This window comes from Hyaena hyaena, unplaced genomic scaffold (assembly GCF_003009895.1).
Source record: "Hyaena hyaena isolate Hyena2069 unplaced genomic scaffold, ASM300989v1 scaffold_0, whole genome shotgun sequence".
Classification (NCBI taxonomy): Eukaryota; Metazoa; Chordata; class Mammalia; order Carnivora; family Hyaenidae; genus Hyaena; species Hyaena hyaena.
Genome location: NW_024080632.1, coordinates 9,516,334 through 9,542,605, shown reverse-complemented (window position 1 = coordinate 9,542,605; position 26,272 = coordinate 9,516,334). Strand labels below are relative to the sequence as shown.

The 26,272-nt window shown below is 49.7% G+C and overlaps 2 long non-coding RNA genes across 2 annotated transcripts; one reads left to right on the top strand and one right to left on the bottom strand.

The window, feature by feature from the left end:
• Positions 1-1,177: 1,177 nt before the first annotated feature.
• Positions 1,178-4,645, bottom strand: LOC120242448. The gene is made up of 3 exons (XR_005531088.1): positions 4,420-4,645; positions 1,628-1,937; positions 1,178-1,516 (listed from the first exon to the last, which is right to left on the bottom strand). It is a non-coding gene; the product is annotated as an uncharacterized LOC120242448 (long non-coding RNA).
• A 16,354-nt stretch (positions 4,646-20,999) lies between these two features.
• LOC120228207 lies at positions 21,000-24,110 on the top strand. The gene is made up of 3 exons (XR_005527435.1): positions 21,000-21,750; positions 22,219-22,451; positions 22,800-24,110. It is a non-coding gene; the product is annotated as an uncharacterized LOC120228207 (long non-coding RNA).
• The last annotated feature ends 2,162 nt before the right edge of the window (positions 24,111-26,272 follow it).

Sequence of the window (26,272 nt, the reverse complement as noted above, 5' to 3'; positions counted from 1 at the left end):
TGCAGCCCCTTCGCCAGACTGAAAGTACTGAGCTGCATATTGGGGAAAGGATGGATGTGACTTCTAAGGCTGGTCGTACATGACATCGTGGCTTCTAACCCACGCTCTCTCTTGGAGCGCTCACTTGGCGGGAAGCCAGACACTGTGTCGTACGGAGTCTCAACGAGCCTTACGGGTGGCTGGTCCACATTGTGAGGAACTGAGACCTCCTGCCAACGGCTAGCACCAATTTGGCAGGCACATGAGTGCGCCATCTTGGAAACAGATTCTCCAGCCCCAGTCTAGCCTTCAAGTGACTACATGCTCTAAGAGAACCTGAACCAGAACTAGCCCCACCCTCCCTCCAAGCTGCCCCTGAATTACTGACTCACAGAGACTGGGATAACCAGTATTTATTACTAGGAGCCACTAAGTTTGGCGATGGTTTGTAACATGGCGCTAGATCACTATACACCTATTATTCAAGACCATCTAAGATCCGACCCCATCTTGCTTTCTTAGCCCTTCATCTACCCCATACTCCCGTCGATGTGACCCATACACGTCATGCTTTTCCAGGCTCCTGCTGCTTCCCTTGCCTAGAACACCCTCTCCCACAACCCTGCAAACTCTGTCCAGCTCATCCTTTCAAACCTAGTGGCTCAAATTTCTTCTTTGTGAAGCTTTTTTTAGTCCTCCTTGAAAGTGATTTCTCTTCTCTGCACTTCTAGAGCACTTGATACATACTTTTAGGACCAGCAGACGTTTATAGAGCATCTGCTGAGTGTTAGATGTTGAGGATGCAAACGGGGATAATGCATGGTATCCCTGAAACTGAAGATCTTATGTTTTTAAGTGGATGTTATGGTTACATATGTAGCCCTAATCCCTTGAGACCAGGTTGAATAACTAATTCTAATCCTTATACCCCCAGAGCTCCCAGCATGTATAAAACTCAATGAATACCTATTAAATGAATGACTAAAAGAGGGTTTCTTTTAAGCTTATTTATTCATTTTGAGAGAGAGATTGAGAGAGTGCAAGCAGGAGTGGGGCACAGAGAGAGAGAATCCCAAGCAGGCTCTGCACATGGAGCCTGACATGGGGCTCGAACCCATCAACCGTGAGATCATGACCTGAGCCGAAACCAAGAGTCAGATGACTGAGCCACCCAGGTGCCCCTAAAAGAGGTTTTAATAGAGGCTTTAATAAATAACAGAACCCCCACAGAAAATGACTTAAGCAGTAAACAGTATTTATTAGATTATATAACTAAAACTTCCATAGGTAAAGCTTCAGGCAAGGTTGGATCCAGGGGCTCAGACAATGTCATCAGGGCCTGGAATCTCTATTTCATGGTGCTGTGTTGTTTCATTCTCAGGTCGCTCGTCTTCAGAAGGTAACCTTTGGGCAGCTCCCAATCCTGAGACTAAGGGACAGAACATCTCTTTCCCCTCTGATCTTACAGAAGTCTCAGGATCAGCTCTGATTGTCTCTGATTGAATCGCACAGACATCCTTGAGCTAATTCACTGTGGCTACGGGGATGCAATGCTCTGGTTAGACCTAGGTCACATATTCGCCCTATATTAGCTATCGATTGCTGCATAACAAGTTACTCCCAAGGTTAGCAGTTTAAAACAATTCACCTTTGTTATCCCATAATTTCTGTGGGTCAGGAATCCAGGCACAGCTTAGCCGGCTCCTCTGCTTCACATTCTCTCACGAGGCTGCTCTCCGGGTGTTGGTCCTGGGTCCATAGTCTCATCTGAAGGCTCAACTGGGAAAGCATCCACTTGCAAATGCACTCAGTGGTTGTTAGCAGGATTCGGTTCCTCGTGGGACGTTAGACTGAGGGCCTGAGATCCTCACTGGCATAATTACCTTGGCTGGAGGTTGCCCTTAGTTCTTGCCACATGGGCCCTCCACGTGGCAACTTATTTCCTCAGAACGTGCGTGCTGAGAGAGCAACAGAGATAGTCCATGAGCAAGATGGAGATCACCATCGCTTATAATTAAATCACAGAGGCAACATCTCATTACTGTCTCTGTGTTCTATGGATTTGAAGCCAATTCATAGGGCCAGCCCACACTCAGGAGGAAAGGATCACTCAAGGGTGTAGATACCAAGTGAGAGGGATCATGGGGCCATCTTGGAAGACCCTCTACCACACGCCTATATTAGTCAGAGGTGAAATCAGCCCAAACTACGAGGATGGAAAGCCAAGGGAGTGATGCCCCCAAGGAATACGGGGGTGCTTTTACCAAAGAAGGAAGGACGGCTTCAACATGCACAAAGAGCAAAGTCCTCTCTGAAACAACTAGGGGTCTCTGTACTGATCACCTACGTGGGCATCATGTCATCTACCTGGCTTGTTCCTACAAGACTGTACTGTGTACCCTGGATGAAAGAATGTCCAACTCGCCAAATTTTCCGCAGCATTGTCGTCGGGGTCCTCAACGTTACTTTCTCTCAACGTTACTAGTTTGAAAGTTTATAAAAGTGATTTCTAAGTGTGGTTTAGCTTGTGTGTCCCTAATAATGGCTGTTGAAAGGAACGGCATTTCTCTCTTGACCGTTCTTCAACCATTTAGCATATGCCGGCCTTCAAATTCCCAAACAAGATTATAAAATCCCCAGGAGTAAGGATCATGTCCCCTCTAGGGCACACAGGGTAAGTCTTCTGCCCTCATAAAGACAGAACAAACGGTGTTTACCAACCCACGAGTTTCAGGCTTTTCTGATGTTTGCTGAGCTTGCGTTTCTTTCACAAGAGGGACTTTGAATCTACATAAAAATATATGTGTAACTGGAAGAAGCAGTAAACTGTTCCGGGTCCACGGAGTTCAGAACCGCAGCTCAAGTCAGCTCACTGGGGAAAGAGCGGCTTGGTTTGAGGCCGGGTGGGCAGGAATGTTATTTTATTCTTGGGATAAATGCAAGCTTAATTTTTCAGTCTTCTTTAAATAACCCTCGAAGAGGTGCTAAAGCTGAAATTACTTCTAATTGAGCCAACTTAGCAGTAGCTCCTGAATATTCGCTCACGTGAGTGGAATGAGATTTCACTTGGTTTCAGCCTTGAACCTGTCTCTTTCATCTCACTCTCTCACCTTCCCCAAGGCCAGGGATTTAGCCTGCTCTCCAAATCAAATCGGAGGCCTTCTGCAAGGCTGGAGTCTCGTCTCTGACCACTTGCTGCTTCTAGCCACCAAACACAGGGCAGCAGCTGGGGGTTGGGTAAGGTTGAGAAGGAGTGAGCTTCTGGTTTTTTGGGTTTTTTTGGTTTTTTGTTTTTTCCTGTCTTCAGCAGACCTGAAGATTTATCAGTGCAGTGGAAATGGCACAAACTGGGATCAAATCCTGGCCCACCACTTGGGCAAATCACTTCGCGTGCCTGAGCTACAATTGCTTCATTCGTTACAAGGAGATTATAATCCCTCCCACCAAGGTCGTGATTAGTGGTGTGCAGATAAATGTGTAAAAAGCAGCTCTCTCTCGAGGAAACCCCGGTTTGTAGCATTTGCCGATTACCATGGTGCAAATACTCTCACCATGCCAATTTCAGGCTGCCAATATGAGGTTGCCGAACAGAGTTGGAAAGAGATACACTGTAGCATATGCCGCTGTCTGGTGTTACCATCATACAGACTGAATAGAAGTAATCCCCAAAGCGCAGATAGCAGAAAACTGTGTAAATTAATTGAGGGATTTTGAGTATTTATTTCCTTTGTTTGTAATATAGTTAGTTGCAAGTTTATACAATTTCTTTTTAAAAGTAATAGCTGTTCCCCCCTGCTCTCAAAAATCCTATACCTTAGGGGCACGAGGACCCAAAGCTGAGATGGAGGAGACAAGTCTGCTGGTGACTAAAGTACAGTATAATTTATTGGGACGTTAAGGGCCGGGAATGCAAAGTCAAACAGACTCGTATTCAAACGCTGTTTCCCCAGATGAGCGCCTGGGTCAGGCAGTTCACCCTCTCAGTAAAATTCTCTTCTCATGTCAAATGGTTTACGCTCATCCGTACAATCCTCCTCTCCTCCGGTTATTGTGTCTGAATGAGATAACGAAGGGAAAGCGCAGAGCCTGGTACATAGTAACAGCTCAATAAATGGTACGTACGTGTTCTCCTTATTCATGTGATAATGATGCTAATGGAGAAGTGTGAACGTCAAGTCAGGAGCCTAGCAGAGGGACAGACTAAGGAGCTGGGTTCGAGCCAGGCGTGAGGAAGCAGGCGGGGGGGGGGGTGCATTTGGAGCTGGAAAATTGGAAGTGAGGTTGCCTTGGGCAGATGGGCACCCCTGCCCTTGAAGAAGAAGAACCCCAAATAGAAGCCTTGAGCCTGCCCCTCGCGTTGGATGTAAGCCCGTCTCTGAGGTGGGAATCAGGGACAGGGGGCAAATCAGCGGGCTCAGAAAGGAAAAGTTGGAAACTCACATGAGATGCTGCCTGTTTCCTTCACCCCAAGGCCGTGGTGGGGTCTCTGCCCGGAGAGCTGTGAACCCACGGTGGTCGGAGTAGGAGCCGCCCCCTCAGACCGAAGCAGAACTTCAGAAAAGATCGGTTGCTTGGATAAGGAACAGATTCGGTTACTCAACCCGACCTGTCCTTATCGCCAGAGACCCAGCTCAATGCCCTCTCAGGCTCAGACGCAAACAGCAGGACTCTGGGCCGTGACCAGCTTGCGTCCTCAGAGCTGACTGTGGGGGGAGCCTGGGATTCGGTCTCCAGTGCTCCTCCACCAGGGGACGTCCCGGATGGTGACCACAGGACCTTTAATGGTGCTTGTCCGCACGGGAGGAAGAGGCCGGCAGGTGCGGCTCCCCGTAAAGGGCTATGAAATTTCCCAATGAGTCTGGGTTTTCCTTAAACCAGAAATTACCACGAACCGTTAACGCCGAAGATGCACCTCCATCAGCCCATGGGCTTGGCGGGCCACCTTTGAGCCGCTCCCAGATGCAGCTGTCACTCACGCCACTACCCCCCTAATTTCCTCTTTCCGAGCTGCAAACACACGGTGACAGTAGCCAACAAAAATCACTGAGTGCCAGCACTTTATCTGCGGACTCTCACTTAGTCCCCACAACAGCCTATGGGGTAAGTTTTATCCTGTTACAGCCCCATTTTATAGATGAGGAAACTGAGTTTGAGTAAGAGAACACACCCTTCCACGGTCACCCAGCTCGCAAGTGGCCAAGTGCAGGATTTAAACCCAGGTCTGTGTGCTCCACAGCCCCCCTTCCCTAGCTGCTCGTGCCCTGGGGGCCCCGTGTTCCCAGATGAATTACTCCCCCGGGGCAGGCCGGGACTGGGGTGCGGGCGCCGCAAAATGGAGGGGAGGGCTCACTCAGGTTCACGTCCCCTGACGCCTGCCCGGCCTGCACCTCGGGTGAGGCTCTGCGCCCCCAGGGCAGGCTAAGGGGCTTCTTGTCCACACCAAGGTCAGGGCAGCTCCCAGACAGGAAAAGCGTTCTGGTCAAACCAGCTGTGACCAGAGATCCTTTCTCCCAGCGTCCTTCCCCAGGGTTCTCTTCTGCTCTCTCCCTGGGAAGCAGGCTTGGAAAAGGAATTTCCGGAGGCCTCCTGGACCCCCAGCCAGGCGGCCGAGGGCGCCCTCATTTGGTTTTTTCCTGTGTTCACGGCGGCTCCCCCCTCCTGGTTGTCCCTCTGGGCGAACTCAGTGGTACAGGCTCTGGGTGAGGTCATCACCCAGATCTGGCTTTGAGCCCGCCTTCACTTCCAACCACCTGTGTGATTTTGGACGATGGACTTTTCTCTCTGTGGGCCTCGGTTTCCCCATCTGTAAAATGGGACCAAGGATGCATGCTTTGAGGGTGTATTCGTTTCTTGTGGCTGCTCTGACAAACGACCACAGGCGATAATAATAGTCATTGTTTACCCGCACCGTTCTGGAGGCCCCAAGTTCAAAATCAAGATGGCAGCTCCTCTGAGAGCTTGAAGGGAAAATCCTTTCTGGCCTCTCCCAGCTTCTGGTGGCCCCACACAGCCTGTGGCTGTGGACCATGTGGACCATCACTTCAATCTCTGCCTCTGTCTTCAAGGGCCTGGTTTCTGAGTCTTGGAAGGACACTGTCATTGGGTGTAGGGCCCACCCTCATCCTGTCTGAGCTCATCTCAAGGCCCTGTTTTCAAATAAAGTCACATTCTGAGGTTCTGGGGGACGTGAATTTGGACACGACACAGAAATAGGCCTAATCTCCCCTCTGCTCTCTTCAACCCCTCATGGAGGCTGTGATATTGATTGATTGATTGATTGATTTATATAAATGTTTGTTTTTGAGAGAGCGAGGGGGGGAGGGGGAGGGGCAGAGAGAGAGGGAGACAGAATCCCAAGCAGGCTCTGTGCCGTTACCGCAGAGCCCAACGTGGGGCTAGAACTCACAAACCATGAGATCATAACCTGAGCCAAAACCAAGAGTCAGTGCTTAACTACCAGGCCACCCAGGCACCCTGCAATATTTAATTTTATGTGTCAGCTGGACAGGGCCACTGGGAGCCCAGATGTTTGGTTCAACATTATTTCTGGGTGTGTCTGGGAGGGTGTTTAAGGATGAGATTAACATCTGAAAGGGTAGACCGAGTTGGGCCGGTGGCGCTCCCCTCCCCCACAGGGGTGGGCCTCACCAGCCCCTGAGGGCCAGAATGGAGCAAAAAAACAAAACAAAACAAAACAAAAAACAGCGTGGAGGAGGGGTGAATTCCCTCTCTCTTCCTGATTTTGAATTGGGACGTTCCTCTTCTGCCCTTGAACTGGAACTACACCCGCAGCTCTCCTAGGCTCCACCTCGCAGACAGCAGGTCGTGGGACTTCTCAGCCTCCATAACGCATTAGCCAATTTCTTATAAAAAACTTATTTTTCTCCCTCTCCCTCCTAAGAAGTAGATAGATCCATAGAGATAGAGATAGGTCTATGTGATATCTATATCATATACTCTATATCTATATGTCTCTATGTTAATCTATATCATATAAGATACATATCATAAGTGATATGTGATACATATCACATATAGGATATCTATATGTTTATATACAGAACTACTTAGATAGAATTTTATATTTTCTCTGGTTTTGTTTCTCTAGAGAACTCTGACTAATCCAGAGGCTTTTCCCCCGTGGAAAGAGAAGGGCAGCTTCCAAGAGCAGTGTGCTTGGGCGGATGACTTATGTCCCCTCTGCTTACAGCCAGTTCCCTCTTCATCGACAGGCTCTTCTCTCCCACTTCTGAGTGAGTGTGGGGGAGGATGAATCAAGGCCAGAGTCTCCACTCATCTGAACTGTACTTTCCATGGAAATAAACTTTCCCAGGGAGGCTCACTGCCTCCGTGCTATTCTCTGTCCAGAGCCAGAGTTCAACAGCAACGTCAGTCATGACGAGAGAACCATGGCTGGCGGGAGCCTGGCACGTGGGGAGCCTGGCATGTGGGAGCCTGGCACGTGGGGAGCCTGGCACGGGTGTCTTGCGGGGGAAATCGCGAGAATGGAAGTCTTCGGGGGGAGGAGCGGTCCAGTAAGGAGCCCAAGGGTGTGCAGCTGGGCAGAGGTGGCGGTGTTGGGAGGTTATGCCGATGGCTCGGTGCCGCAGCCCTCAGCTCAGACGATTTGAGATGACGCTTGCCTTGTGCCGGGCTGGGCACGGTCATGTGCTCGCTCCATCCTCACGGCCACCTTATGAGGCCGTTGCCCCAGTCGGCAGACAGGGCTCAAACAGAACAGAACCAAAGTTCAAAGAAGGGCAGTTCTGACTCCGTGAACCTGCAGCCGTCGGAGTCAGGGTCAAACCTAAGGCTGCCCATCCCCCAAAGCCCTCTTTTTACCCTCCACAGAACTGTCTCTGATTCCACTCTCCTCTGTCTTCCAGATCCTTCCCTGTGTGGGGGCAGGTGTGGGAGGAAGGTTTCCCAGAAGCGGGGGGGGGGGGGGGGGGGGGGGGGGGGGGGGGGGGGCAGGGTAGGGAGCTGTCTCCTTCATCTGGTCTTCATTCTACAGAGAATGAGAAAGATTCTGGGTGTGTGTGAGTGTGTGTGTGTGTGTGTGTGTGTGTGTGTGTGTGTAGGTAGGGGAGGGACAGGGATTGGGGTGGGCACACATTCCTCGGCGGTTGGGCCAGAGGCGGTGAAGGCATCTGCCCCTCCCCCTCCCATCCCCTCTCCTCCCCTCTGCCCCCCATCGCCCCTCCCCGGAGGATTCTGCTAGGCAGCCTGGGACGAGTGAACGAGTGAACGGACTGAAAGCCCGGGCGGGCACACGGCAGGGGTCAGCAGGGGCTAAGCGGGTCAGGGCCCTCGCCTCTGCCTCCCCGGGCTCCTGAACACTGAGGATTACAGCTTCGGCTTCTGCTGTTTAATCAGCTGGTAGCAATTTAACCATTACACCCCAGTGAGAGAATCCAAGACATTTCCTAAGGGGGGGGAAGGGGAAGGCTCAGATGGGAAGAATGCAGAAAGGGGGGTAGAGACACAAAACAGCTTTATTAAAAAGAAAAGGGGTGGGGGGAGGAACATGATCTGTAATTGTATCTCAGCTTGAAATAAAACTCCCAGGCCTGGGTAGGGAAAGAGCCCCCGGAGACGCTCGGGTGAGGGAAGCTGGGGGTGGAAGTGGGGAAGGTGGGTGCAGGCTGAGGGCGAGGGGGACATCAGAGGAGCTTGGAAGTGGGGGGTGGGAAGGGGTTTGGTCTCCTGCCACAAGGGGCGGCCTCCGCGCCCCCCCGCCCCGAGAAGTCCCTGCCCCTTGCTGGATGCAGGCCCCTCTGACTCGGGGACAGCAGAGCAGCTGAGCAAGGATTGACTCGCTTTGCGCCACTGGCTTATGTGTAAGTGCTTGGAAGAGGAGATCCGAAGGCGAGGGGAGATTCTTCATCAAATGCATTTTCATTCTTTAAAAAGCAAGGCCAAAAGCCTTCCCTGCTCGCTGCCATTTTCTCTGTGCCCCAGTGCACCCCACGTGCCCAGACCTGAGCCCAGGTCACTGACCCTGCAGGTCACCTGCCGCACGGGGGCTCCCAGGCCAGGCGGGAGGGAGCCTCCTCTGTGGCCTGATGCAGAGCACGGAGGATGTCCCTGGAAGGGGACCTTGGAAGAAAGCAAGGACGGCCTTTGGGCTATAGAAAGAGCACCCGCGTTGAAGTCTGATTCGAACCCCGGGCTGTCCTTGCCCAGCTGAGTTAACTGTGGCAAGTTGCTAAGCCTGTCTGAACTTGAAGTCTCCCTCTGGGTGTATGGGGGCTGGCACACTTTCTGCGAAGGGTCAGGAGGTCTATATCCCGGCAGCCCGTACAGTCCCAGTGGCAACTACTCAGCGTGATTTCTGTGGCCTGTGTGTGGCGATGGCCCTGCACAAACGAAGAGGCTGCATCCAGTACAACCTTACGAAAGCAGATCGCTGGCCCGCAGGCAGTGGTTTGCTTCCTGATGGTCTAGAAAATTGGAAGGAGGAAGCCCACCTTCTGGGGCTCCAGTGAGAAGGAGACGCGGTGGTGTGTGGTAGCATGATGCCGGGGTCCAAAACAGCTTGGCCGATTGGCGGGGCGACTGAGACGGTGAGATTTTTCTGCCCAACAATCTTTCTACCGACTTTCCATCATTTCACATCAGGCGCTGGCCAGACTCAGCAATTAAGTTGGTGGATAAGCCACTCACTGGTGGGAGTCTGAGGGGACAAGGGCCTGGGCACTGAGGGGCTGGGCTTTGCAAGGTGAATAGGAGTTTTCAGAGAGACAACGTTGAGGATAAAGGGAAAGAAATGACATTTCTGTTTGGGAGAATAGCGCGCGTGTAGACACAGAATCAGGAGGGTCTGGGGTGGGCTGTGGGTATGGAGAGGGGTGTTGAAGAGAAGGGAGAGGTAGCAAGGCAGATGTCAAACATCAGGCCTCTCCCCATACCCTACCTTGGGCGAGAACAGGAAGGATTATTTCAGGCTGAAGGGGTCGCTCATCAGAGGCCTGACAGACCCGAGGGCTTCTGAGCGCTCTCCGTTGAACTAGTCCTTTCCATTTATTCTCAATGCCTTACAGTCTCAGTGAGTGACTCTCCACTTTTTCGAGGCCAGGAGGCTGCGGGATATTCTGGTTAAAATGACCGACATTGGAGTCATACCGCATTTGTTTGCTGTGTGGTCTTCGGTAAATGTCTTCACCTCTCTGAGTCTCTATTTCCTCATCTGCAGAATGGGAGTTCTAATCTTACCCGCTGCTGGGAGATTAAATGGGAGGGTGAATGCAAGGCCTGGCACGTAGGAAGCACGGATAAGCAGAAGAACGCCCCTCACAGAGAACGACCAAAGGGGTTCAATGAGGATGGGAAGTTGGGGGCCTGGGTGGTGGCCTTGACCCTTCATTCCGCCGCAGGCCATGGTCTTCAAGCCCTTCGAAGGCATCTGGCCCCACTCCCTCGTCGTTAGATTGGGGAGGAGGGAAACTGTGCTGGTCATAGAACACCCACAATGGCTCTGCTGTCCCATACGGACTCCCCAGCCCCATCGTCCCGCCGAGGAAACTGAGGCCTAGTGAGGCTGTCACTGACTTCCTCAGAATCAGATGCCTCGTACAGTATCTGGCAGAGCTGGTCTCTGAAACTAAGCAGCGGGCGTTCCAAAGCCCAGGCTCTCTCTGGGCCACAGTGAGATGCCCTGCTAAGAACCCACCCACCCAACTGTCAAACCTGTCATCTTGGTAAGGTGCCCAAGGATCCTGCTCTGCTCAGAAGGGAGGAGGTTCTGGGAGGCCAGAATTGCCGGGCTAACACAAGGGCAAAAGCACTAATCTGAACAGCAGGCCAACACACCGCTGCCCCCCACCGCGCCCCCCAGCTCGCCTTCAGGCGCCTGCGCTTCCCTCCTGCCTGCAGACCCCTTTTCCTCCGTGCCCAGTGGTGCTGTGTGTGGGTCGAGCCCTCCCGGGCCAGCGCTGTGACTCCCCGTGGATTTCCCAAAGCAAGGCTTTGTGAACTCACCTTCGGGCGCACTGTACTCAAATTAAAGCATTAGTTAAAATACATAAAACACGCGCAGCGAAAGCAATGGAAACAGCGGAAATAGTATAATAACACATGTCATTACAGCAGATTAGGATGAAAAAGAGTTCTTGCATTATGCCCCAAAGGTTGGCAAACTGAGACTTCGTAAATATGTCAGGAAATGTACACACAAACGCACACGCACAGATATTTATATACGGAGTCTCAGAAAGCAGTGGCAACAGCTGAAGGGGGAGAATTATGTGCATTTCATGGATACGGCCGCGGTTTATACAGCACACACTCGGATCTACCAGGAGGAAGGGGCGGCCGAGCCAGGGCAGAGGGCCCCGGACTTTTCCATCGAGGGGTCTCTGCGAAGCGAAAAGCTATTTGTACAAGATCAGCTTCGCGACCGCCGCGTGCTCACCTCTCTGAGGTCTCCCTGGACTTTCACCTTGGTGGATGCGGCTCCTGCGCGGGTCCCACGTGACCCCACATTCTTGCTGCTAATGGGCTCACAGTCTGTTTTGCCATATGGGGGAAGGTAGGGTTTCTTCAAGGCTAGGTGCAAGCCTGCTTTTAGCTGCTGCTGCTCCCCCCGGGGTTGACTGTCTCTGGCACTTGGGCCACCATCCCTGTGTGCCCAGGATTGGGCCCAGAACACATCCTGGGAAACTCCACAGTCCCAGGTGAACTGGGATGGATCCCCTCCCCCTCGATCCCCCACAGTAAAGCCCCTATGGCTTTTCCAGACTGGGGTTTACCTCTGTTACGTTTTTCAGTTAACGATGGGCAAAGCCTTTGAAATCACTTCAAGTCATTCCTCAGACTCTCTTCTCCCGCTGGGTGCCAAAGGCAACGTGTAACTCGGGCAAGAAGAATTAGCAGAAAGATATGAATGGCGTGTATGTCACCAAAGGCCTACTGTCCACTGCCGATCAGCAAATTAGCCAATTGCTTCTAGGGTTGATCTTTCTGGCGGGTCTTCGCGTCTGTTTTATTTAACTGACGGCATCTGTCTCTGATAGCAGGGCGCTCCGAGTGATAAATTGCGTCCATATTTACTCTTCTTCCTAAAGCTAATTGTTGGGGGGGGGGGGGTTTAAATACCTTTTTGATGTGGTAAGAGCTCCCTGTGAGGTAAATAAACAGACTGTTAGGTTTAGCCTGGAAGCAGAAACGCAATCTCCTAATTTCTGGTCGTTAATGGACATTAACCTCTGGTCGTCCCTCTCTCTGTGCACCCCCTCACCCAGTAATCATTGTCATTACTTATAATAACATTTCACACTTGTGGGTCAGCTTGGCTTTCTAAGTGCTCTGGTCTCGCCTAATGAGTAGCTTTTGAATCTAAATAATGAAGTACTTGCCCTTCTCGGGTTTCCACATCTAGGGCAGAGAATGCTCTTCTCCTGACCTTTGGTTGGGCACGTGCTCGTGCAGGCACACGCATGCACACACACACACATTCAAGGGCACGGGCGCTCACACATGCATTTACATGCCACACACACCCCCACTGAGTTACCACCAGGCACGGATATCACTTGTCATTTCCTTGTCTTCAAGATGCAGTCGTCACGACAGCTACCATATTTTGAGCGCTTAAAATCTGCCCCGTTGCTATGCTCAAGGCACTTGGCGTGCATTTCCTTTCCAAAGCAACAGTGCGGAGTAGGCGATCAGCCCATTCTGCAGACTGGGAAACTGAGAGCCTAAGAGGTGCAGCGACTTTCTTACGGCCACACAGCTAATAAGGTAACAAAGCACTATTCCAACCCTTGACGGTCACCAACACCCACACCCTTAGCCACCACTGACCTGAATGCCCTTGCCCGCTCTGTCCTTGGGCACACCTGCGGAGAGAAGTGTACCGAGGAGCCTCTTCTGATGGGTAGCACTTTGCAGCCACCGACCTCTTTAAAGGGCCAGAAATGGCACTGGTCCCGGCATGACACGGGCCATCTAGACCTGGATCTACCATCTCCCCGACGACGTCTCCAGTCGCCTGCCTCCCCTTCCGGGTGGACACAGCGCTGCTTGCTCTCCCCAGCCAGGAAGAGGGAGAATGGCCCTGTAGTGTGTGTGACAGCGGCCGCCGCCAGGCCAGCGCCTCTGAGGGCTGGACGCCCAGGTTCCTGTCCCTTCCAGCCTTCAGGAGATGAGACCGTGGCAAACTCAGCATCCTCTCTGCTGGCAGCTTGAAGCTATTTGAGGCGTCAGACGTCCCCCGTTTGGTTTGGAGGCAAACGCCACTTGGCTATGGGAGGGGCCCCCTTTCAGCAAGTGCTGGAGCAGAATGCCAGAGACCAAAATTATATGCCTTCCCCTCACGGCTTAAAAAGCCGCCTTCAAGGGGGGTTTGCCCATGTATAATTCAAGAAGCGCCAGAGCTGGAAACTGCATCCTCGGATGGATTTTCCTTCCCAGGGAGGACCTTTGTCTCAAGCCACAATTGTTTAAAATTGCGGCGTCCCGTGCGTGGAAGGTAATGGCTCGGACCTCGCGTCCACGTGACACTTGTCAAGCCCTCCTCATCGAGGAGCCTGCAAGGGGACACATGGTGAAAAACCGCAGGGGCTTTGGTCTGCATCCAAAGTTCTCTATCTCTCGTTTTCTTTGTCCTTCCCTCAAGAACACAGGACACGAAGCAAACAGCAACTCGCCCCGCTGGAGTTTGCTGCTGGGCGTCTTCGAGGCTCTGAGGACATCGCGCTGTCGGAGATGGCCGCTTAGATGCACCAAGAGTCTCCAACAGCTGGCCTGAGCATGCATGTCACCCCCCCCCCCAAGGTAGTAGGGCAAGGACACCAGAGTCCTCTTGCTGACCGCTTGCTCCCTATTGACCTTGCAAGAGCTCGTGCTGCACCTAAAACAGATCGCTTCCATGACCGGTGGAGATCATCACCCAGGCGCTGGCAGCCTTCCAGACTATTTCATGCCCTGGGGTGTGGCAGGAGGGAAGACTCCAGAAGCCGGTGGATCAGGGTTCGAATCTCTGCCCTGCTACTCCCTGGGTGTGTGACCCTGAGCAAGTTGCTGAAACTCTCTGGGCCTTCTTTCCCTCATAGATAAACTAGAGCTGAGAGTGGCTGCCTTGTGATATTAGGAAGAGTCCAGGATTATGCACGTAAGTGCTTGCCCATAATGCTCAGGGCCAGCTGCTCTGCTGGGCCCAGCAAGCACAGTGCCTGCAGCCACGATGCGTCTAGGAGCCCACAAAAACATTTCGCTTCTTGCAATAAGCGAGACGCGTACCTTGATTGAGCCGGCGTAAAGGTGAATATCGCTGAGGCTGAATTGTTTTCATCTTTATAACCACACAATCATAAAATAGAATTTTTGGTATTTTTTATAGGGGAAAGGGCCCACTAAAGTCTTCCTGTGGCCCTGCTGATATGTGCTCAGCATACCATAACCATTTCCTATAAAACCTCACTGCCCTCTGTGGGTACTGTGAGCCCTGTTTTAGAGGCAAATTGCTTAGGGCTCAGGGAGTTTCAATGACTGTCAAGGCCGCACTCTGATAAGCCCTGTGCTTTTCTTGTTAAGGGCCCGCTTTAGATGGCAAGTCACCTTCATATAATAAGGGACAGATGTTAACCTGGTCCTGCTTCCTGTGGGGCTACAGGTCTTTGCCCAAACACCCCCATCCAGGGATTCGTCACAGCCATGGACTACCTGTGCTATACTCAGTAAATTTCCTTGTTAATGAACTTGGTTCTTTATTTATTGAAACTAATATATTTTAAAAGAAAAAGAAAAGAAAAATGTCATCTGTCTACCATAAATGGAAAGCTGGGATCACTTGCCATAACTTTTTAAATACACCTAAGTATTGAGGTGCCCAGGTGGCTCAAAATAAATAAATGAATAAATAAACAAACATGAAAATATGTATACACACACACACACACACACACACACACACACACACACAGCTAAGTGATAAAATTTAAAACATTCACATACGGACCACCTAAAAATCAGCTTGCATCAGAGCTGGGACCTAGTGAGACGAGTTAGTGTCAAGGTCATGCAAGTAAGTGTCAAGGACATGTGAGTGGAGGTCAAGGACATGAAAATGAGGGTCAAGGTCATTCAAGTGAGAGCAGGAGTCAGGTGAGTGAAGCTAAGATCCCTGTCTTTATTATAAATGTTGATATTTGTTCCTCATGGGTGTTTTCCATTAGTCTTATTTTTTTTTTAAATATTGCATTCCATATTTTATCTTGATGACTGACTCCTTTGGCGGCCACTTGAATTTGGGGCCAGAGGGGTCCCGGTCTGTGCTGCATACAGAAGGAGTGTGTCCCACGCTTTGAGTCCTAGGTCAGTGACTTCCCGGGTATCTTGGAGTAAAAGTCAGACCAAGCAAACCCTGAGTGGTACTGGGGAGATGCGGGTGGGGCGCGGAGACCAGTGTGGGCAGAAGTGGTTGGCAAATGGATTTGGAGAACTATTTTCAAGGCCGAATTAACTTGCAGGCCTGGGGGGACCATTAACTTCTGCTCTTAGACTCCCCTTAATGGACCGAATGCTCACTCCCCACCCGAGGTAAACTCCTACCTTCTTCCTCCCTCGGTCGCCCCAGGCCTGGTGTTTATAAAGCCATTTGCACTCCCCAGAGAAGGAGAATGTATTGTGATTGTTTCATCATTAAGTTAACGCTGCCACAACTCGGACACAGCACAGAAGTGTCCCCGTTCTGTTTTCTTGCTGACTCACGAGTGTCTGCTGTTCGTAAATACCGCCCAACACTATGAACAGGTGTAAGATCCAGCTGCATGGGCCCCGGCCGGGGCTGGAATGCAGAATTGCACCTTACGTTTAGGGGGTCTCCGGCTGCAGAGTTCCAAACATTTCACAGGGCCTTTCTAGCAAAGCTAATTAACTTCCTGCTCCCCCCGGGCACCGGTGTAGAGAGCAAGGCATAGGAATTATTGATGTGACCGAGTTTCCTAACAGCTGGTGGGTTGGGGTAGCCTTCTTGTGCTGATCTGAGGGGGCACTGGGACCTTGAACTACATACACATGCATAGGAGACCCCACGACAGGATATCATAAAACTTGGGGGGAGTTTTCTGAAATGTGCTATGAGATGCCGCTCTCCTTGAAGGGGGTCCCTTGAGACTGCGAGTAGCTAATATCACATGGTTGAGGTGTATTCTCAAAGCTAGTGCTTGGGGTGGACAGGACGCCTGAGAGAAGACAGGAAAGCTGGAGGGGGCAGAGGGAGATGCTCAAAAACATGCAGGGAATGTATTGAGAGTATAGTAGGCATTAGTGTAGCACATTCATTCATTGATTCAGCCAATATTTACTGAGTACCTGCCATGTGCCAAGGGATTCAGCAGTGAATGAGACAGACACACAAAATCTCTACCCTCATAGAGTTTCCAATCTAGTCGGGAGACAAACCATAAGCAATGAAACAACTCCTTATCTCACCCTTTAAGGTCTTTAAGGATCTGGCCCTGGCCTTGTCTCATCCCTCCCCTGGACCATCAAGCTCGAACCACTTGGCTTGCTGTCCATCTCTTGAATACACCAAACTTATTCCCACCCCGGGCCCTTTGCACATGCTGTTTCCACTGCCTGAAGCACATTTTCCTTGGGTTTTTGCGTGACCCTCTCTTTCTGAGTCTCAGATCTTGTCAGAAACATCACAGCCTGAGAGAGGCCTTCCCTGACCCCCCCTCCCCCCCCCCACTTCTAAAGTGCCCCTCCTTCTCTGTCACTTTTTACCCTGCTGCCTGGCTTTATTTTCTTCTCAAGCGCTTATCACCATCCTGGATAACTATTTGTTTCTTGGGTTCAGTGCCTTTCTTCTCTATTTAAATGTGAGCTCCTTGAAAGGAAAGCCCTTGTTTAGATTAAGGAGGCAAACAAAAAGTTAATAAGTGATTGGGATTTGTGACACAGTGAGTAGCCAGTTGAGACAGGTGTGGCCTGTTCAGCCGGGGGTTCATGGAAGTGCTCCCCGAAGGCTGAAGGACAAGGAGGAGCCAGCCTGGGGAGTGGTTAGGGGCTGGGGAGAAGGTGTCGGGCAGGGGGGCTGTGCACACAGGGGAGAACCCCGAGATGGACTGAGAATAGTTGGCATTTCTCAAGGAACTGAAGACACTGCTATGGATGGGTTTGTATCCTGGCTCTGCTGCCTCCCAGCTGTGTGACCTTTGGGAGGTTCACTTCACTCTCTGGGCCTTAATCTCCTCCTCCATAAAATGGTGATTAAAATGCCTTCCTTGAGCCATGTTTTAAAAATTATGTAAGCTGGGGGCGCCTGGGTGGCGCAGTTGGTTAAGTGTCCGACTTCGGCTCAGGTCACGATCTCCCAGTTCGTGAGTTCAAGCCCCACGTCGGGCTCTGTGCTGACAGTGCAGAGCCTGCATGGGACTCTTTGTCTCTCCCTCTAAATAAGTAAATAAATAAACAAACAAACAGACAAACATTAAAACACTATGAACGATAATACATACAGAGTTTAATATGTGGGAAGAGCCTAACTGGTGTTTATTTCTACCTCTCTTCTCTTCAAGAGGATGCCAGGAGACACGGCTGGCTGCCAGGGCTGGCCTTATTTAAGAGAGGACCCACTCCACCCCCACCCTTTTGCCCTTCTCTCCGTGTCTGCATCTTGAGCGCCCAGCCACCCGCATCACCCGCTTACACAGCCTGCCCGGCCCCCTTGGGTCCTTGTCTGCAATCCCGTCACTGACAGCTACCCGGACGAGGCCGCGCAGCACGTGCTGTACCTGCCCTGAGTGGGAACTGCACCCCCAGACCATCCAAGACCTGCATCCTCTCCATCATGCCAGACTGAGGCTTAGAGTCGTGAGCTTGTGGTTGTTCAGGTTCGAAGATGCCGCACCCTTCACGTTCAAGACCCAGGACGCAAGAGCGCTGACAAGCCCACTTGTTCGCTGAGATCCGGCCAGCAGGATACCAGTAACTCGGTTACCGAGCCTTGCCAGGAACTAGGTAGGCCGCTAAGTTCCTTACGGGCATGACCTGATTCTGCCCTCTCAGGAACCCAGGGAGGTGAGTATTGTATTCCCATTGTACAGATGAGCACATAAAGTTCCTGTATTTGGGGACTTTGAAATGAGGGATCCCTCTGCTAGTTCAGACAGCTTGGGAGCTGACCAGAGGGCTGGCCCCAGCACCAGGGTGAAAAGAATATGGGACGTAGCCAAATGGTCACCTCCAGGAGGCCAGTCAGTACACTGTGAAGGAGCCGGAATACCCCAGAAGCATGGGCCTGGGTCTGGGGGCAGCCAAATGCAAGAACATGGCACGGTGAAGCCAGACATGGCGTGGCAGACCTGAGATGGCCGCGGGTGACAGCGCAGGCAAGATCTGACTCCCTAGGCCAAGCCTCATGGGTCTGAGCGCAGTCCAAATTCCTTCACGGTATTCGGCCATAACTCCTTTAATTCCATTCAAGAACAGCAGCCCTTTGGTCAAACTGCCTGGACTTGACGCCCAGATCCATTACCTGTTAGCTTTGCAAGCTTGATCAAGTTGCTTAACCTCCCTGTGTCTCAATTTCCCCATCTACAAAATGTTACTGCAGTGATGATTATGTAAATTGTGCTTTTTAAGCCCCTTGAGCAACTATTCACTCTCCTCCTGACGTGTTCACACCTTATATTGGTTAGGAATCGTGCTTGCCTGCTGGTAATAGAGAACTGAAATAATAGTAGGGGTTTATTTTCTTCTCACTTAAAAAGAAGTCCAGGGCTGGTATGGTGTGGCCCGTCTTTATTTTGTTTGTTTCTCTGTTATTCTTTATGCATGGTTTCCATGATCAAGGTCACAAAATTGCTGCTGCAAACTCCAGCCATGAAGTCATCATTCCAAGCATGCAGAAATTGGAAGAGGGAGCCCCATTTTTTAAGGAGCTTTCCTGGAAGCTTCCCCTAACTGCTTCCCACATACTATTGATCAGAAATGGCTTGGCAACAAAGGAAGGTGGAAAGTGTAGTGTTTTCAGCTGGTCTATTACCACTTCTAGCAAAAGTCAAAGTTTAGTTGCTAAGGTAAAGGAGGTCTAGATATTGAGCAGGCCACCGCAGAATCTACCTCTTTTTATCCATGATATTTTTTTGTGTGCTTGCTATATCCCCTCTCTATTAAAATCATACTGGTCCTTTGAAGCTTAGCTCAAATGCTACCACTTTCTCTGCAGTCTTACGGAGAATTGTCTGTTGGACACGCATCCCTTTCTACCTGCATTGCTCAATACGATAGCCACGTGTGGCCACCAAGCACTGTAGTGAGGCTGAATTTTTCATGTTTTTAAACTTGAATTAATTTAGATTAAAATTTTAAACACCTAATACTGCATTCAGTTATTGGAAGACTTTACGCATGTGTGGAATAACTTGGGTATGTGAATCTAATTTTTCAACAGTAAATTTTATGAAATCTAAATACAGATCAAGTATTTAACGAAAATTTAGCATCTGAATATCTGAATTAGGCTGGGCTGAGCTGAGTTACACAGATTTCAAAAGATGTAGCCCCCCCCCCAAAAAAAAGAATGTACACTATCTCATTAATTTCATATTGATTACATGTTGAAATGATAATATTTGGGGTATATTGGGATAAATTTAAAAAATCTTATTAGACTTAATTTCATGGGTTGCTTTTTACCTTTTTGATATGGCCATTAGGAAATATTTAGTTACTGGGGCGCCTGGGTGGCTCAGTTGATTAAGCATCTGACTCTTGGTTTCAGCTCAGGTCATGATCTCACGGTTTCATGGGTCTGAGCCCTGCGTCAGGCTCTGTGTGGGAAGCACCGAGCCTCCTTGGGATTCTCTCTCTTTCCCTCTGCCCCTCCCCTGCTCACGCTGTCTCTGTCTCTCTCAAAAGAAATAAAAACTTAAAAAAAAAGAAAAATGTCAGTTACATACGTGACTCACAGTATATTTCTGTCACACATCCCTATTTTCTCCCTTCAGTGTTCCAGTTGATGTTAATATACATGTTTTTTTTAATTTAAAAAATGTTTAATACTTATAGATTCACAGGAAGTTAAAAAAAAAAAAGGCGATCTCATATACCCTTCACCCGGTTTTCCCCAATGGAAACATCTTGCACAATTTTAGCACAGTATCCAAACCAGAAACTGGCATTGATATAATTAATTGACTGATTATTCATATTTAGCCTATTTGGGTTTGCTCACTTGAGTGCGTGTGTGTAATTCTGTGAGGTTTTTCCACGTGTAGATTTGTGGATCACTGTTGCAGTCAGGACTCAGAACGGGTCCAATGCCAAAGGACTCCCTCCCGCTGCCCAGACACAACAAGCCCCCCACCCGCCCCAGTCCCTGGCAATCACTAATCTATTCTCCGTTTGTTATTTTGAAAATTTTATGTAAATGAAATCATACAGCATTCAAACTTTTGCAAGTGGCCTTTTTTCATTCACTTAGCCTAATGCCCTTGAGATGCCCCTGAGCTGTTTTATGTATCCAAGTGCATTCTTCCTGTGGCTGTGCAGTATTTCGTGATATGGGTATACCACAGCTGTTTTTTAGGGGTTGTTGCTTTGTTTTGTTTGTTTTTTTGTGGGTTCTTTTGCTTTTACTCACCCCCCGATTGAGGGGCAGTTAGGTTGTCTCTAGTTTTTGGTAATCAAAAAAAAGCCACTATAAATATTCACATTCAGATTTTTGTATGAACATGGGTTTTTATTTCCCTGGGCTAAAGTCCCATGATTACAATTGTGCGCTCCGTGTTTTACTATAACGCCATTTCTCTAGATCATCTCTGTTGCAGTAGGCAGCCCGCTAAGGAGAAGAACTCGGCTCAGAAGAAACACCAGGATTTGTATCTTGGTTCTATCGCATAGAGTGGGTACTGCTCAGTTCACTCCTCTGTCATAAAACGGGTGTGTTTAACATAATTGGCAGGATTCGTGAGCTGAGAGATAAGCGTGTGCTCTGAGGACACCTGCACTGGGGCTCTGTGAAGTCAGGTTTCTTCCCCTGCGTCCGTGGTGGTTCCTAGCACGGTGCCTAGAACATGGAAGGTGTCGGATCAAGGAAGGAATCCGGGGGTAGGAGGTGGGCCGGGCCAAGCACATAGTCTGGCTGGAGTTTCAGAGCAGGGGCCAGGCTCACAGACTCCGCACACCGCCGGGCTCTGGCCTAGAATTGAGGCCACCTGCTCTGGCTGGACTGGAAGCCTTTCTCGGAGTGGCAGGTGGCAGGTGTGTGCGGCTCGCTCGGCAGGTGCTTGTGGCTGGCAGTGTCAACAGTGGCTCTGAGTCGCTGGCCACAACTGCAGGGAAGGCCTTCTGAGCCCTCCCCTCTCCGCGGTGACCACTTTGCACCGGAGGTCAGGAGAAGAGAGCCCGTCTCTTCTACAGTAGGTTGTCTAGAATTAGCTTATGGCCGTTACTTACTGAGCATTTACTATGCACCAGATGCTGTGCGTAAGCCTCCACACAACCTTACGAGGGAGGGATTTTCGTTGTCCCCGTATTACAAATGAGAGAAGTGAGGGTCCAAGAGATATTAGTTGCCTACCTTCATGTGACCTGAATCCTCTTTATTTGAGCTCTGTACTGTGAACTACACCAGAATAGTGGTGTAATATAATCTTCCCAATCTGTCACCTATAAGCCATCACACTAGTCACAGCAACCCTCTCCCTCCCCCACCTATCAAACAGAAGAACCGGTAAGAAACGACACAGGGAAGGGACCAGTGTAGCCGTAAACCCATCCTTGAGATGAAGGTTTGCCCGGTGGTTGGAGGTACAGGTGAGGACTCTTACTGAGTTAACAGAAACTCAACTCAATCTGACTTACATAAAAAGGAAAATATATTGGCTCCATTGACTAAAATGTACAGACAGCTTAGGGGCGCCTGGGGGGCTCAGTCAGTTTAAACTCTTGATTTTGGCTCAGGTTGTGATCTCGTAGTTCATGGGATTGAGCCCCAATGCTGTCAGCCCCGAGCCAGCTTGGGATTCTCTCTAACCTCTCTCTATGCCCCCTCCCACTTGCACACAAACTCTCTCTTCTCTCAAAACAAATTAATAAACTTAAAAAAAAAAAAGTACAGGTAGCTAGTTTCAAGCATGGCTGGATCCATATGCTTGATCAATGCTTGAACAACATCGCCAGAAATCTGTCTCTCTCTTTCAGCTCTTTTGGTTCAGCAAAGGGGTCGGGGCGTGGGGAGGGGGTGGTCTTGACTTCATTGTTGAATAGCCTCTTTCTTTGTAGGGGCAAAGATGGTCACCATTGGCTTCAAGATCCTAATGAGAGAAGACAGCACCTAGTCTCAAAGCGTTCCCATCAAAGTCCCAGGATTGACCATGACTCTCCGTGTACTTGATCCAGTCACTGTGTATCCAGGAGAATGGAACTTGCCGCCATCCGCCAGGCCTGGGACATGTGCTCGCCTCTAAAGCTGCGCGGGCAGAAGATCCCCCTCCTTCCAAACAAAGACCATGAAGGTAGGTTGATTCTCCAAAGTAAAAGCAGGGATGGTATTTTCAAAAGTGAAACAGTATCTGGGCAAACCAAACAAACAAGGCTGAGAATACCACCCCTTCCACCCTCCCCCCCCCCCCACAAATAGTTTCTTCTGTGTGACTCTGTCCATGCCAATGTGGGGACTGGGGATCCCCTGCTGTGAGGTATTGCAAAAATTTTCAGTAGCTTTAGGAGACCAAATAGGCAGTGTCATACTTGCCGCCAGACATTCCAAGGGCGATTGTTTGGGAAAGACCAGCTTTCTGGGTGAGTGAGGCTTGGAGTTACTTTGTTATCTCTCTATACACTTCCTCTCTTCTGTTCAACAGACTTCAACCTTTCGGAGGTATTGCATTTGGGGGCCTCACGTTGAGGGGGGCGATTGTCAGAAGCTCACAAATCAGAGGACTTGAGTCTGTCTTTGCCTTGAGCCTGAAAGAGAAGCAGGGAAAAGTCGGGACGCCCCCACAGCCTCGTATGCCTCCCTTATCTTTAGGGTCCAGATTACAGCCAAAGACTTCCACCAGCTGAGTCACAGAGCTTGGGCCGGCCTGGAGCTGCCCGGAAACCACTAAGTTGAAGAGGTCAGGTCCCTACAGCTCATTTGGAATTCACAACTTCCCCCTCCCTCATCCCCACCTCCCTGTCATTTTTGTCCCGAACACCCTAAGTAAAGGGACAGAGCCGCCACACAGAACAAAACGCTCCTGGGCCCTGAGCCCTTCAGCTCTGACTGTACATGAACACTTTTCCTCCCCCTAATAAAGGAAATGCAAGTAATAAAAGCTCTTCAACTTGTCCAAGAAACACTCCGACAGCACTTCTGGCCGCGTTTGGGCTGGGCCTTTGTGACGTCACACCAGCAACCGGCCAATGGGAAAGTGGTTCCGACTTTCTAATCTGCATATTGCGGCGCGTGTGGTTCAAATTTCAGGGCCGTCCGAGTGGTGGTGGTTTCTTTAAATTCAAGGTTACCCGCGGCAGGCAGAGGACAAACTGTGCTTCTAGCCTTCCAGCCCGGCTGAGATTTAAGGATTGGGATGGGGGTGGTCAGTCCCTTTTAGGAAAGAGGCCACGTGGAGGTTATGAAGTCCAGGGGGGCGTGGAAGGATAAAATGTGGACAATCCTAGCGGCAGGAGTTGGCTTGGTGACCCCAGCTTTCCTATCTTGACCCCGCCAACCTCCCCCTGCATTTCCCAAGTGATTTAATTATCTGCCCTTTATCTCAAACATCGTCAGCCCTGAAATTTGGGTGCGGAGAAGCCAGACAGACACAGGTTACTTGAATTATTTGGGTTGATTTTTATCTTGTAGTCTGGTAGTAGTTCGCGCATGTGAATTGAGCATGCACACGTTTGCACCACAACTGCATAATTCCAGATCATCACATTAACAAGGGGGAAGCAATTGAGTACTTGCTGCTTTCTCTGAAGCTCAGTTTTCTGAGAATGTCCTATTATTTTTTAGCTGTCTGGAGGCGGGCTTGTAAAATGGAAGGAATTTGTAGCAACCAGTGGTAAGAAAAATGTAAGGAGATGGTGATATTAAAATATAGTCAGATTCCGCTTAACTAAGTTAGCATTTGATTTGGGTTTGGTGTTGGGGCGCCTGGGTAGCTCCGTCGGTTAAGGGATCAGCTTTGGCTCAGGTGATGAGTCAGAGAGTTTGAGCCCCACATGGGGCTCACTGCTGTCAGCACAGAGCCTGCTTTCCATCCTTTGCCCCCCTCTCTTTGCCCCTTCCCCGCTCTGTCTCTCCATCTCAAAAATAAACATTAAATTTTTTTTTAAAAACTGGGGTTTGGTGTAAAAACCTTCTCTTTACCTTGGCAGTATTGATAAACATGGCATCTATTAGCCCTCTGGTTCTGAACACCCAAGGTTTTGATTCAACAGGTCTGAGCAGAAGTAAAGAAAAAGAAAAAAAAATTTTTTTTAATGTTTAGGTTGAGTGCTGGACTCTTGGTTTCAGCTCAGGTCATAATCTCCCAGTTCATGAGTTCGAGCTGACAGGGCAGAGCCTGCTTGGGATTCTCTCTCTCCTTCACTCTTTGTTCTGCCCTCGCTTTTCTGTCTCTCAATCAAAATAAATAGGTAAACTTAAAAAAAATGTTAATGTTTATTTTTGCAAGAGCGAGCAGAGGTTGGGCAGAGAGAGGGAAACAGGATCCCAAGCAGGCTCTGGGCTGACAGCAGAGAGCCTGACACGGAGCTCGAACTCACGAACCGGGAGATCATGACCTGAGCTGAAGTTGGACGCCTAACTGGACTGAGCCACCCAGGCGCCCCCAAAATAAAATAAATTTTAACAAGTGTTCCAAGCGTTTCTGCCAGAAGAGGGCTACCCTTGCGAGGCTCTGCTTTGATTTTTAAATATTTACCCCATGGTCTCCACAAACCATTGGAATATCTCAGCAACTGGAATATTTTAGCATGCAAACTTTATCTCTTTGGTTACCTCCCATACCCAAAGGCAGTGCAGGAAGCCCTATTCCAGACTTCCACTGATTGAACTTGATATTGGAGCCACTGTAACTATACAGAGAGGTGGGGCAACCGTGATAATGTGACTTGAGGACTCAGTGCTGGCTTTGACTTCCCCAGGTCTTCTGCTCCCAGCCAATGGGAGCACAGCAGTAATAATACACCTAGGAGCCCACCAAACCTTCCTTAGACTGCACGGTGATCTAGGATGCTCTCACAAAACCTTCCTTCCTCTCCTCACTAAGAGTCTCATGATGGTCCTCCTAACCTTGCCTTGACTCTCTCATTTTTCTTCTCACACAGACCTTTCCCCTAACAAAATCCTTCTAAGTCCCATTTGTGCCTCTGGTTCTAGGGATATCAAGACTAACACAAAAGGATTTGACATAGAAATTAATTGGTTAGGGGCATCTGGGTGGCTCAGTCAGTTAAGTGTCCAGACTCTTGATTTTGGCTCAGTTTCGTGAGTTTGAGCTCTACTTTGGGCTCTGCACGGACAGCATGAAGCCTTCTCAGTTAGTTAAGTGTCCGACTTCAGCTCAGGTCATGATCTCACAGCTCGTGGGTTTGAGCCCCGCGTTGGGCTCTGTGCTGACAGCTCAGAGCCTAGAGCCTGCTTTAGATTCTGTGTCTCCCTCTCTCTCTCTCTCTCTGTCCCTTCCCCACTCACTCCCTGTCTCTCTCTCCTTCAAAAATAAATACACATTAAAAAAAATTGAAAAGAAAAAAGAAAGAAAGCAGACAGAGCATATGATGTGGGAGAAGCCCAAATCTCGACACAGAGACCAAGAGTAAAGAGACCTTCTTGAGGACTCCAGTCACCATATGCATAAAACAATTACGTCCCATTATTCACTGAGCCTTACCTGTCCCTTTGAGTAGACCCTCCACCACTTCCCAGCACTACTTCCTTCACTATTAGACTTTTTTTCTAGGTAATTAAATAATTTCTTTCCAAGTAAATTCTATCACTTGAGTCACTTACCCTTAGATTTTCTCTCCTCACCCAGTTCGAATTAGTGAATTCAGATTTCCAGATGCCATGCTGTATTAGCTAAGAAGGTATATATGGGGGCAGAGGGAAAAAGAAACTTTACTTTTTGAGGTTCATTTTGCTCCTGACTCTAAGATACTGTCTTACTACGTGACGCCTATACTGCAGGCGTCTCCTGGTGGCTTCCTGCCTCGTGGACACCAGAGTTCAGCGTCCTTCTAATTCTTATTTAGGATCAGATCATTCTTCAAAAGCCCTTATCCCCATTATCTTGGGGGCAGGACTGGCAGCAGTCGTGTTTTCGGTAATCTGGCAAATTCCTTC